This window comes from Trachypithecus francoisi, unplaced genomic scaffold (assembly GCF_009764315.1).
Source record: "Trachypithecus francoisi isolate TF-2019V2 unplaced genomic scaffold, Tfra_2.0 Lachesis_group5, whole genome shotgun sequence".
Classification (NCBI taxonomy): domain Eukaryota; kingdom Metazoa; phylum Chordata; class Mammalia; order Primates; family Cercopithecidae; genus Trachypithecus; species Trachypithecus francoisi.
Window position 1 is genome coordinate 8,843,054 of NW_022681470.1, and position 14,716 is coordinate 8,857,769.

The 14,716-nt window shown below is 39.3% G+C and overlaps 1 protein-coding gene across 3 annotated transcripts in view; it reads right to left on the reverse strand.

Annotated features, from left to right (window-relative positions):
• The window catches only part of CHRM3 (cholinergic receptor muscarinic 3), a 529,779-nt gene that overhangs the window by 272,043 nt on the left and 243,020 nt on the right, over positions 1-14,716 (reverse strand). For 2 of the 3 annotated variants that reach the window (XR_004433624.1, XM_033196176.1), the window contains exon 3: positions 14,545-14,607. The exons of the other annotated variant lie outside the window; for it this stretch is intronic. The gene's annotated coding sequence lies outside the window, so the exon portion shown is untranslated. The remainder of the gene's footprint in view (positions 1-14,544; positions 14,608-14,716) is intronic. 3 annotated transcript variants of the gene reach the window in all.

Genomic DNA, 14,716 nt, shown 5'->3' on the forward strand with positions numbered 1-14,716 from the left:
TATATCAACACTTCACATTATCAGTCTCTTACATTGAGATGATTCTACTTGTGAGATCTGCCATCTTAACTTCCACAGAATAGCTCTTAACAATGAACATAATACTGTCTTATGGACCACTTTGTTTGGTTTTCACAACTTTATGAGATAGGCTGATGTTAAAAGCCCATACTATGAAGGATGAAAATAAGGCTCAAAGAGGTTAAGGGACTGATCCATAGTAATATAAGTAGAAGTAACATGTAGCAGCGAAGGAAACTCAGAAAGATTATTAGACCTATTTGCAAGTCTATGCCTGGAGGTAAATCTTTTTTTTTTTTTTTTCTGTCATAGTGAGCATATGGTTGAGAAAATAAAGAAAAAAGAAGATCACATGGAGAATGCTTCTTCCTCACTACTTTCTTTTGCTGTTGCTCAGCAGAGAAAAAAATAGCAAAAAATGGTAACATTATTGAACAGTTACTAAGAGGTAAGCACTATATAAACACTTGATATGTAACTACCTTATTTATCTCTCATGGTAGTATTCATGTGGTGCCTATTATTATACCACACAGGTGAGGAAACAAGATTAGAAAATTAGCTTGCTCAAGGTGGAATGGGGATTTGAACCAAGATCTATGTGCTTTAAGGCCCATATTTCTAACCTCATTGCCAGTGCTTCTCAAATGTTCATGTGCCCGTGAGTCACCCAAAGAACTTATTAGTTGCAGATTCGGACTCAGTAGGGCTAGGGTGTTGCAGGACACAGAGGACGAGAGAGACCAGTACAAGTGAATACAGGAGGATATTTATTTTAAGGTATGCACTGGCTCAGTGGATTCACATCCAAAATGCTGAGCCTTGAACAAAGACGGAGTGGGGCTTTTTATAAGCAGGCTTATAAAAGCAAAACAAAGGCCGTTAATCATACAGTGCATAACTTGGGGCCTTGCATAGCTGGTGGCCTTGTAACTGCAGTGAAAGAAAAACAAGAACTGGCTAAATACAGACATTTGTAAAACATAGTCATGCTTAAGAGGCCTGGGAAAGGAGTATCAGTAAAGGAATTTGTCTTTCTCTCTTTTTTTTTCCCCTCAACCTTGCTCTGGAGGGGTGGGGTGGGGGTGCTGTCTGGAGCCCATTCCTTTGGCCTTGGCTTTTCAGACAGCGTTATCTTATAACTGTCCTTGAAGTGAGCTGCTGTGCAGAGGAAAATTTGTCTCTTTTTCTTTTTAACCCTTACTACAAGGGTAGGGTCTCAGACTCTGCATTTCCAACAAGCTTCTAGGTGATGCTGCTGCTGCTGATCCTCAGACCACACTTCGAGTACCAACTTCTCTACACTCCCCTCAGAAAGTGCTGGAGTTAGTCAGGCAACTCACTGGAGTTCAACTCTAGGGACTGGCCTGGGGAAGGGGAAGAAGTGAGGAGAGAGGAACCCGCATGCTGTCTTAGCCAAGTCTACTATTCCATCTTTTCTCAACACCCCAACACCATTCTCTGTGCAAGGCTTTATTGCCTCCAGCTTTAAGTCATGCCTTCCTTGTTGCCTAATAGGAAGCGCAAGTATTTTGAAGCAGAAACAACATTGTTTTGGGTAATACTTCATGACGTCTTTTATACCACACCCTCCTTCTTCTGTCTAAGACACAATCCTGTCTCCACCTACATGACTTGCCTTTCACAATGCCTTTCCTTAGTTCTTTTATTTGATACATCAGCTCATATAAGATATTCTCTAATTGTATCTAGCTTTCCATCATTAAGCATCAATTTGTATTAAATTTGTTAATAAAGAAACAAATAGAACATGTTAACTACTTTTTTCTAAGATGGGGATCTCCAACATAAATTACACAAGCTGCAAATATGGGTTTGATTAATTCATTTATTCATCCATTACTGTTCAACACCTACTATGTGCCAGGCACTGAGCTAGGTTTGCTGTCATGAGCCTTATGATTCCATTGGAAATCAAAACACATGATGTTAAGCATATATGTATACTTACATATTTACATGTATTTATATGTTAATGCACACATATTTTTATGCATATGTCTATACATATTTACATATATTAATGTGTGATACTACAAAACACAGAATTTTATATAATTGAATAAATTTACTTAGTTTTAACTTTTGTGCACTGATTCAGATGCTGTGATATACTCCAGTAATTAATGTTGCTTCTCAATATAAAATCTCATTACATTTAGTTAGCTTCTGCAGATACTTGCTTTTGTATGTTCCCATGCACACACAAAATCTCCTCTCACTTTCAGTGAAGTGAAAATGAATCCATTTTTATTAAATTTATCATTTCAAACGAAATGCTTGTCCTGGGCCACATTGTCGGGCTTTAACTGTCTTCCTCGTCTTACAAATTAAGTTTAAAACTTTGCCTCCAAATCACAAATCACTTTCTCTCTCCAAATCTTCCTTAGAAAGTTACCAATTTCTGTGGCTGCAGAGTGAAGCCATTCCTCATGCTCACTCACACTTCTTTTTTCCCCTTGACTCTGTTTACTGTGTGCTAGGAGCTTGACATGCAATTTATTTTTATTCTCACAATAATCATGTCTGACAAAGTGTGTCATTGTCTCCATTCTACAGATAGAAACTAAGGCTTACAGCGGTGAAATACTAACTGCTAACATTGGCAGGCCATGACATATATGTAGCAGGCATTACACTATGAAATTTTCAGTATCGTCATCCATTGTTCACCCTGCCTATAAGAAGAATCATTTAATTGTCTCCATGTTACAGAAGAAGTGTGGAGGGGGAAGGGCTTAGTGCTTAACCCAAACTTACACATCAGTTACCAACAGAGCTGAGAGCCAAGTCCAGAGCCTGGGCTCCTGCACAGGACACCTCCCAGTTCGCCTGACGAGAGTCCCACAGCTGGAAGGAAGGTAGCAGGGTCAGGACACCAAGGGCTGTCTGAGATCAAAGACCTTGAGCTCGGTAACTGTGCACATGGCTTCTTTCTTCAGAACCATTCTTCTAAATCCAAAGGATGGCTTTACATATTTACCTTATTTTAATTGGATGGAACACAGTGCCCTGCTGCCTAGTATCTTGTAGTTAGGAAAAGGAAAGTAATAATAATCTGAGGACTGCCTCCTTTTCTGATTATCCTTATCTCTTCACCCACCAGCATCTGTGCCATGAACTCTGCCTCTGTCCCTGCACCACCCAGGGAAAACCCACCCCACTGTCCTTCTCCCGCACTCAAGATCTCTACTCCTGCAATAGTCCTCTTTCTCATCCATCCTCAGTTTATCCTTCCTTCCTGGGTTACTTCCACCATTTCACAAATAGGCGTTAATATCTCCTAACTTAAAAAAGCCCTCACGTGGTCCCAGGTCCTGCCTCTTCCATTGTTCTGTAGCCTGTCACACAATGCTTCTGCTCCCTTTTAAAACTGAGCTTACTTATGAGGTCATCTGTATCAACTGCCTCAAACTCCTGAATTCCGATTCTGCCTTTTAGCTCATTTCAAATCAGACTTACATCTTTTCTATTGTCTTAGGTCCATCTGGGCAGTTAAAATACCACAAACTAAATAGTTTATAAGCAACAGAAATGTATCACTCACAATTCTGGAGACTGGGAAGTCCACAATCAAGGCACAAGCACATTTGGTGTCTGGTGAGGACTTGCTTTCTGGTTCATAGACGGTGCCTTTCACTGAGTACTCACATGATGAATGGGGCAAAGAAGCCCCCTTGGGCCTCTTTTATGGGGGCACTAATCCCTTATAACCTCCCAAAGGCCCTGTTTTCTCATACTACCACCTTGGGGATTAGGATTTTAACATATGAATTTAGGCGAACAGAAACATTCAGACCATAGCACCGACGGCTGCAAACATTTCTATAATAAACATTGCATTACTCTTATAATCAAAATATATACAATGTGTATATATAATACACTATTATATATGACACTGTATATACACACATATAGATGGGTGTGTATGTATACCATAACCCAAAAATACTGTGACTCAATAAGACTATGGATATATGTCAATGTTATTAATGTTACTATCTATAATTCCTACACATCACTGACTCATGCATCCGTCATGTCCATTCTTCATTCTTGAGATTGAACATCTCAATCTGTTTGAATCTGCTTCCAGAAGATTTTATACAGACACAAATTTATCATCAGGTCAGCATGAGCTCCCTGACTTACTGGTGACGCTGTGCCGGTCCCTTCCACTGTCCCAGTTCCTTCCATGTTCATCCACTGTGAAAAATCTATCAACTGACTTCCATTCCTTCCTCACATCATTGTTTGAGACAAAACTTAGCTTATCCTTGAAATCACCATATTCCCTTTAGCTCTCTCCTCTCCAGAAATCCCCCTCTTTCACTACCCAGATCCACATGGAGGGGTGGGGCTGGCTCACCTCCACTGACAGCTATTTCTAGATGAACTATTCGTGCATCCAACTGCTTATTCTCTTGTGTTGTCTACACTCTCTTGTTATACTTCCTCTCAAAACCACTTACATATCAGCAATGCATTCTCTACCATGAAGGAGCTGCCTTTATCTGAGAGTCAGATAAAGATGTGCGCACAATGGCAATGAAGGGTGAAAAACCTCTAAGTCAGTGGCTCTCCAGGAGAAAAGAGAGAAAAACAAACTTAGACTTGGGGAAAAGGGAGCAAGAAGAGACATCTCACACATACTTTGAAGCATCGGTGAAAACTATTAAAGATAAGTCACGATTAATAACAGGAAGAGACACTCATGAGCTTGGGGGTGGATAGGGCAGAGCAGCCTCCTAGAGAATCTTTCAGGGTAGAGGGTAGAGTAGAAGTTAGGAAATGATGAGAAACGCAACTTGAGAATTAAGCAAAAATTAAATAACGTGCTGAGGAAACTAGTTTCGTTTTTTCTTTTTAAGTCAGTGGGGACTCTGATTATTTCAAACTGTGAAATAGTTAATATTTACTGTGGGCTTACATTGTGCCAGTTACCATTTCCACGATACTCCTGTGAGGTAGGTGCTATTATTTTTTTCCATTTTGTAGATAAGAAAACTGAGAGACATAGAAGCTAAGCAATTTTGAGCCAGCTAGGAAGTGGCTTAATTTGAATTATGATTACTTTTTTTTTTTTTTCGGAGAAAGAATCTCACTCTGTCGCCCAGGCTGGAGCGCAGTGGCACCATCTTGGTTCACTGCAAGCTCCGCTTCCTGGGTTCACGCCATTCTCCTGCCTCAGCTTCCTGAGTAGCTGGGACTACAGACACCCACCACCATGCCTGGCTAATTGTTTTGTATTTTTAGTAGAGACGGGTTTCACTGTGTTAGCCAGGATGGTATCGATCTCCTGACCTCGTGATCCGCCCGCCTCGGCCTCCCAAAGTGCTGGGATTACAGGTGTGAGCCACTGCACCCAGTCGATTACATTTTCATTTCAGAATGATAAAGGGATGTTTCTCATTTTTGAATCGTACCTAGGGTAGAGATATGGAGAAGTAGGGAGAAGCAGAAGACCTCAGTTTTGCTATTCTGGTTTTGGGAGTATAGGGTGAAAACCCATGTGGAGTTGTCCAGCTGGAGATATAGATGTGGACTAGGGGAAAATGTCTAAGCTGAGGCACAGCTTTGCGTCACTGGACTGAAGGTCGAGTTAAGTAAAGTATAAAGGAAAAAATCTGAACCAAATATTGCGGGGTGGGAAGGGAAGGAAATCATCAGTTTAGCAGTAGATAAGAGAAGAAAAGGAAAAAAAGAGAAAGAAGAAAAGAAGGAGAGGAAAAAAAGAGAAAGAGGCGATGAGATGAAAGAGGAGATTTAAGAAGAGAGAGGTTCCTTCGAATCCAAGAAAAGAGAGAATTTCAAAAACGTCAATAGTAACGAAATTTACAGAGGAGTCAAAAAAGTTAAGGACCAAAGATTCTTGAGGGTTTATCAATGAGAAGGTCTTTACTCATTCTGGCAACCACAGTTGGAGTGATGTGGTGAAACTGCAGTGGGTGGAGGAGGTGAAGGGAAGATGATGAAATTGAATTGGATAAGTGGGGTCATGGATGGTAAGAGGGAGAGAAGGCAGGTGAGACTGAAATCAATGGAGAGCCTAAGAGGAGGTGTTTGTGTTTTCCTTATAAATCAAACATTTAACTATGAAAGACAAATAATGAAAAGAATTAAAAAGTGTGAAGACACAGGAGAGGGCAAATATAAAACTGTTGTACAAAGCCATAAGATCCAGATTTCTTCGTGGTGTCTTCTGTGTCTATCCTTTCCTCACTCCCGTTGGTAGTTTTCCTTGTTTAGTCCTTCATCTCTTCTTACCACAGAAAAGTGACGTATCTATGCATTTCCCCACCCTCGGTCAGTTTCCACATATTGTTGCCCAGTTAATTTTCCTTAATGTTATTCCTCTACTCAAGCTCTTTCAGTGTTATTCTGTTACTTTTAGTGGAAAATTGAAGTTCCTTAAGATATACAAAGTCATTCTCATTCTGGCCTTGCCTGCCTTTCCTCATCCTCATAACTCACACACTCACATCCACACACATCACAACTCTGAAGCTATCACTTGCACTCAAATTCCTACCCATGATCCCTTGCAGTACCCTCTTTCTGCCTACATAAATCCTGCCCTTTCTCAAGTCTCATATTATATCACCTTCTTATAGAAGGCTATCTCTATGTCCCTGAAGCCACATATTACCTTTTATTCTACCTTAGCATGTCAATTAACATGTCATTTCCATGAACATTTTCCAACAATGCTTATATGTGCCTATCACTGTGAAAAACATCCAAACGTGCTAATGATATAGACCCTGACAACTTGGTCACATGACTTCTATCCAGTATCATACTTAACAGCCATAGCATTTAAAAAAAATACGTGTATAGCTTGTCATTAATACTGGACTGCAAGTTCTTCTTTCATACACATAGGCCATTTACTAAAGCATTAGAACAGATCAGCTACATGGTCCATTTGGAGAACATATAACAAGAATTGAATAAGTATTCTGCTGAAAGGACATGTCAAAATTGGATAGGGTTTGCAGTCTCAGAATACTAAGAAATTGTGTAAATTGAATTTTATTTTTTTTCTGTGATACTCTAGATTGTGAATATTGCACATGCATTGCCTTTTCCTTTGGTCAAATTATAAGTTCTTTTTTTTCAAAGCATTCTTCTATGTGCTTTGAATTTATTTCTCCTTACACTTGTATGGATTGTGCATGTTGTTTAGTACAAATGTTATGCTTTAATTTTCAAGTCCGTTTCCAAAACTTTTTCACTGTAAGCCCAAGAATTCTCTCATTTCTCTTGGAATGTAACTTAATTTCTCCATGTTATGGAACTGTGTTAAAAACTCTCTTTTAGTTAAAAAGTACCACCCACAAACGTTGAAGCTGTATTTTTATGAAAGTAACCACCTCTATTATTTCACGTGACTACTCCTGGTTCTCTATGGCTGTTCTTTAGCTACATTTTTTTGGTAGCCATTCCATTATATTTACTTTATTTTTGATGTCCATGTTTTGATACTATTTTTGTTTTTGACATAGACACTATTTTATAATACATTTGGATACCTTAACCTCTCCTAGCTTTTCTGCACTGTGTTTGTTTGGTGTATGCCATCACATAGGTATTTTTTTCCCCAAAAGTTTCTTTAATTTAAACGTACCATCTATTATTTTGTTTTATTTTTTGTTCCTGGTTTGGATATTCTTTTCCTTTCAGTCCACATGTTCCTTTGGCAATTTAAGGATTGCTTCTTTAAAATGCATTGTTTTCATCTGGGTCATCTGAAAAGCTGGATTTTGATTTTTAATCTGTGATCATATAATGTACTACAATATCACTGGAGGACTACTGTGTTTACTATCTCCACTGAATGTGCCATTTTGAATCTAACTATAAGGCTTCCCACATGTTGTCCCACAGTATCCTGGTGTTCAAGAGAGAAGCCAGTACCCTCAGACTCCAGCGGCTGGCAGGACTTGGGCAGGGGCCCTAGTCCTCAGAGGCGGGCATAGCTGAGTGCATCTGGTGCTGTGCCTAAGGTCTAGTCCAGCTGCAAATACGGTGGGGACACTTGGCTCCTGCTGCTCTTCCATGATACTCTGAGCACAGCTGAGGGGGCTCTGCCATCCAGATATCAAGTTCAGTGCCTATCACAGACAAGGAGCTATGAGCTGATGGAGGAAGTAGCGGTACAGGTTAAACACCAGGGAGCATGGTGTTCAACGGAGAAGAGGAGGGGTGGGAAGGCCAGGCTGGGAATTCCTGCTGAAGACAGTTGTCCCAAGCAGGGACCACTTCTCTGTCTTCACATCAAGCCAATACTTGGGTGCAGTCCCCAGGCCATGGGACCGTGCCTTGGCCCTGCGTATCACAGTTTTGTTACTCACAGTGCAGTCAGCTTCATCAAAGTGCATCAGCTTCATCTGAAACCTTGTCAGAAATACAAAGACTCAGCCCTTCTGAATCAGAATCTGTAATTTAATGGTGACTGTATGCACATGAGTGTTTGCAAAGCACCGTGTCAGAGGGTCTACTCTGGCCTTCTTCTCATCTCTCTCATCACAACCCTCTCCAAGGAACAGGCCGATGAGAATTTTGGTTCCTTCTAGACCAAGTTTCACATAACCAGGTCCTTGGAATTCTTTGCCCTAAAGCTCACAGTCCACCCCCATTTAAGGCATAGAATAATCTTTCACTGATGCATTCCCATTGTGCACCTGGAACCCAAATACATTTGTGATCAAGGGATAGGCATGAGGACGTGGGGAGAAGCTGTTTGGGCTTTCAGGCTGAGAGTCCACATGCAGGCTCTGAGGCTGAGGACCCTGGGGGAACAGGACCGAGCCAGGGATGGGAAGAGGGGTGGCTGGGAAATGGGTGTAGACCTAGGGCTTTCAATTGCACTTTTGTTCCTAGTCACTTAGTCTATTATCTACTTGTTCTTACAAAGCATCAAGGATTGAGTCCGCTTCTGTCCATTTGCAGCTGATATGTTCTTTTAGTGATTTCAAGCTATGTGCAGGGTGAGGGCTATAAAAACATTTATACCTTCTAAGAATTTTTCAAATACTTGATACTAAAAGGTTAGGATGGGTTCCAAAATCATTTGCCTTATCCCAAGAGGTTTCAACATTACATTTGTCAATGAAAGAAAGTAATAGCTGTTAGAATCTTTAAAGATAATTTCAATTACAGGAAACTTCTGAATGGCTATACAATAGGTTTTACATTTTCTGTCATCTACTTGTTCTTACAAAGCACCACACAGATAGTGACTATCAAGACTTTGATGAAAGGAAAACCATATAGTAAATATCAAAAGCCTTAAAAATGTGTGTACCATTTGATCAAGGAATTTCATTTCTGGGACTATATTCTAAGGAAGATATTCAGGGATATGCGTAGAAAGTTATTAACAATGATTTTCATCAATATTACAATTTTTAACGTGAAATACTGGAAATGATCAGGAATATTTATATATGTTACAGAATATTATGCACATTTTCTGTGAATATAAATATAATGGCATTTAAAAAGAATGTTTAGTGATGTAGCAAAATGTTAGAGCAGAAAATAAATTTACAAAACCAAATAAAAGACTTTGAATAAGACCATTGATCAAGAATTACAGGTCATCATTTCTATATACCTGATAATATAAATTTATATAAATGTATGCTTCTCATTCACATCTTTGAAAAGATTTTATTTGGAAGTTCTATATAAATTTAATACTTAGTATTCCTCCCCATGCTTTTTATTTTCTCTTCTTTTAATACCAAAGATATAAGCTAAATTTCTTTGACAAAATTTCATATAGATACTCCAAAATCCTATATAATATGCCATTCAAATATTGCCATTTTATGTATAGAATAAAGTGGAAAAGGGTAAGAAGTATGTGGCCAGCCACACACAGCTGATGAAGAAAAGCTGAGGTATGCAAGGCAGGCAGGGTTGGGAGGGATATTATACTGCACGTTACATGTAGTATGTTTTTGGATCACAAGAATCTACTACTTCTGACTTTTATTAGATGCACATTCTTTATTAAAGTGGGTGCCCTTCCTTTGCACAATTTTAAAAACAGATTTTTCTCCTCAACAGATCAACTTCAATTTTTTTAACATTTTCCTAACATATGATTATCATCTTCCAAAGACCCAAAAGTGCTGTCAATGTGACAGAAATCAGAACGTAAATATTTTACAAACAGCTGTCAAATCTCAATCGGCAGCAAACAAAACACCCCGGAATTGCTGTAATCTAACCACAAGGCTATATCACTTAACTGACAGATAAGACGTTTTTCTAGCTTTCCTTTTCCTGTCAGTATTTTTAATACATTAACACCATGTGCCATTCTGGATAGTCACTGTGACAATTCCCTTGAAGACAGAATAAACTCTGAAATGCGCTAAGGGAAATGCCCGGCACAGGGACTGACTTTTGTTTCACGGGATTTTTCACAGTCATGTTATCTGGAATGTTTGTTACTAACATGGATTAAACGCCGGCATCAAGGGAATATTGTCATGCCCATAAAAACAGGGAAAATTTTGCTCTTAGCAGTTCAATAATTTAGTATTTCATTCCTTCGGGCCTTCATTCAACAAACATTTCTCATTGTGCATGTGCCAGGTTTAGCCAATAAATCTACGTAAGATTCAAAGAATGGAGCCCTGTCACCCAACATCATAGATCAGAAATGCCACTGAGTAAAGATCCCTGAAACAGTCCCACCCAATGATTTACTGCTATTTTCTATTTATACCTCTGTCTTTCCTCTGTTCTTCCTATATTGTTTCTTCATCTTTTTCTTTCTCTGTTTTTCTTTTTTTTTGAGACGGAGTCTAGCTCTGTCGCCCAGGTTGGAGTACAGTGGCTCTATCTCGGCTCACTGTAAGTTTCGCCTCCTGGGTTCACGCCATTCTCCTGCCTCAGTCTCCCGAGTAGCTGGGACTACAGGCGCCCGCCACCACGCCCGGCTAATTTTTTGTATTTTTTAGTAGAGACAGGGTTTCACTGTGTTAGCCAGCATGGTCTTGATCTCCTGACCTCGTGATCCACCTGCCTCGGCCTCCCAAAGTGCTGGGATTACAGGTGTGAGCCACCGCGCCCTGCCTTTTTTTTTTTCTTTTCTTCTCATCTAAGCAAAAGACACATTGGGGACATCTATAAGAACTGCTTAATTTCTTTTAAGATATTTAACATAGGGTATTTTCTGACTCTATATTCATTTACTCAACAAACATTTACTAAGCTTCTTGCAGGGGGCAGGCATCGTTATAAGTATGGTGGTTTTGGCAGTGAAGAAAACAGACAAGGCCCTGCCCTCATGGAGCTTAGATCATATTATAACGGGAGATAAATAACAAATTATAAATAGGTGCGACAGATTTATCATGTCTTACCTAAATCCCTTAAGTGACATATGTAAGTATTTTGTCCATAAGGGGATATTTTCATATGCCTTAAGAAATAAAGCTTCCAGTTTCTAAAGGGAATTAGACCTGGGTGTCCGAGATGGTGGTTATTTAGAGAGAGTGGTTAGGAGAGGTCTTGGCAGTTGAGATTTGACTGGAAGGGTCAAGTAGTAAGAAGAGCCAGGGGCTCAGTGCCAGGCCCCCAAGGGCAAAGAACAATGAGAAATATTCAATAAATAAAGACAGGGAGGCTTAGAGTGTAGGAAGAAAGAGAGAAAAGTACAAGTAGAAACCAGATCATATCAGATTTATAAGTCATGTTAATGCATTTGGATTTGATTCTAAATGTAGGGGAAGGAATTGAAGGATTTTGAGCAGGTCTCAAATAGGAGAATAACACGATCTAACAGAGGCTTCCCAAAGCAGACGCTGGCTCTGACAGAATGTAATTTTGTGTGGTAAGAATGAAAGTCATGTTGACTAACAGGAGGCTAATGCCATCGCCCAGGCAAGACAAGATGATGGCTGGGAGTAGAGTCATAACAAAAGAGACAAGGGATTCAGGATGTATTTGGAAGAAATAAAAGGAAAACGAAAAAAACTGGTCACTCTTAGGTTCAATGGACAGAAGTAAAAACTGTTGCTTTGAGTAGATGTCAGAGTATTTCCCTGCATTAGCAATGGAGACCCAAGAAGTTAAGCTAGTATTTTGTACTAACAGCCCATCAGAATACCTTACACCATCAATTTACAAATAAGCAGCAAAGGTCCAGAGAGGTGAAATGGCTTTCTGTAATGCCAAAAATTGCTGGGCTGTCCCCTGCATTTTCAGTCCCTTATTTTCCAGCCAAAAGATGTTTCCATTATCCAGCTCCCCCATCCCCCAAGTCAGCTCAGTGCCTTATGCAATGCCTTGTATAACGTTCTTCAGAAAGAAATTTCATTTTATGACTTAGTTTTTAAGCTATATATATATATTTTCTGAACCAAGTCAATAAGAGTGAATTAATGAAGATAGTTAGGCAGAGAATACTTAATTCTACGATTGTTGGGTAAAAGCTGAGTTTTGGTGACCATATTTTGACCATTAGTTCTAGACTTTTTCAAAAAAAAAAAAAAAAAGAAAGAAAATAAGATGCTCAGAATTAATATTTCCTTTACCAACTTTCATAGGCAATTCCAATATAAACTGATTCTCCCAAATCAGATCTGTATTTCTCTTTTCCTTTTATTTCTTTTTTCTCTGTTCTTTCTCTTTCTTTCTTTCTTTTTTCTTTCTTTCTTTCTTCTTTCTTTCTTTCTTTCTTCTTTCTTTCTTTCTTTCTTCTCTCTCTCTCTATTCCTTTCTCTTTCTCTCTTTCTCTCATTTCTGTTATACAGGAATAGACTCAGTTCACTTAGTTTTACAAATGGAAAATATAATAGAAAGTCTGTGCTATTGAAGATCATTGTAGTCAAAGGGTTACTGAGCTGACAATGCCCACTGCCTAACTGTAAAATCTAATCAGCAATAGGACGGGCTTCTGGAACCAGGCTGTCAGGGCCAGCACTGAGGCAGCTGTGTACAGGGATCAGCCTCTGACAGGTCCAAGTTCAAATCTCACCTGTGCCAGTTACTACCATAGGACAAGTTTCACAGGACAAAGTTCTTCACATCTTAGGGCCTGTTTCCTCATACATCAAATGGGAATAAAAATACTCGACTTAATAGTACTACTGTGGTGTTTAAGTAAGATAGGGTAATGTGTCTAGCATGATATCCAGATATAAATGTTACTGAATCAGCTAAGGCTCCATTTGGCTCTGAGTGTCAGCAAACCTAATAAGCTCGTCTAAATTAGGGACTGTATGTGTCTCATGAAACAAGACATCTGATGGTGGGCTTGCAAGAGCTCAAGCTCATTTTATCCTCCCACTCCAGTATCCCCAGTTCGGCTTTCGTTGCTGTGATTGCAAGAAGGGGTGGGGGTCAGGGGCGTGATTTCCTGATAGAATGATGGGATAGGAACAAAGCAAAAAACATTCGAAGAGGAATCTCCTCTTGAAAGTCTCTCCCCAGGGACCAAGACTGAGAGCTCATCAGCTGGAGCTGAGTCACATGGCCACAGAAAAAGAATCTGGGAAGATGAGAATATTTTTTAGCTGGGCACTTTGCTGTCCTTACAACATCAAGCTTTTATTAGGAAGGAAGAGGATAGTGATAGGGTTTGGCTCTGTGTCCCCACCCAAATCTCCTCTCCAATTGTAATCTCCACGTGAAGAGGGAGGGGCCCGGTGGGAGGTAATTGAATCATCAGGGCGGTTTCCCCCATGCTGTTATTATGATAGTAAAGGAGTTCTCATGAGAGCCGATGGTTTTAAAAGTGGCAGTTTCCCCTGCACTCTCTCTCCCTCTCTGCTGCCACTATGCAAGACATGCCTTGCTTCCCCTTCGCCTTCTGTCATGATTATAAGTTTCCTGAGGCCTCCCCAGCCATGTAGAACACAATTAATAAATTATCCTTTTGTTTCTAAATTACCCAGTTTCAAGTAGTGTCTTTATAGATGTATGAGAACAGATTATATAGGGAGATTGGATTTAAGGTAGGATGTTAACAGTGTTTGCTAGATAGATAAAACATTACTAAGGATAACATCTAAGAAAGATTGAGCTTTTCCACAGTGTTGCTGTTTATGTTCACAATCGTATTTGTACAGCATTCTGAAGAAAGGCAATCTAAATCAAGGAATAATTCTTAAGCTTCTAAGAATTAGACAAGCTACACGATCCTATATATGTACTAATAATTCAAACATTTTGCAATATTTCAAAAAATTCCACATTGCTACAGTTAAACACAAATGTGCTTTTGAAATAAAGTTAACTTATTTCAAATCTCAATCAACATGCCTTTATTTCCATTTTTAAACTGATGAGAAAATGAACACACTTAGCTTTATTAAGACACAAAAAATTGAGCATGACTAAAAATGGTAACAACTGTACATCATGTTGAAAACACCAACTTATAAATTCTTATTCCTTATTAATCTGTTCTCACAGATTGGGCCATCAATTCCCCTTTCCAAGGAAATAGCTCAACTAGAAAAAGGATTTTACCTTATTGTACCTTAGCTGAAGTTCTGACTGTCGTTTTTTTGGCCGCTAATCACAATACAAGTGCTAGAAAAGAAAAACAACAAAAAAAGATGGTATTAACAAATAACCAGGACCCTGAGAAAGAGAACATCAATAGGTTACACAACACGACTAGAGGCAATCAAAAAACATT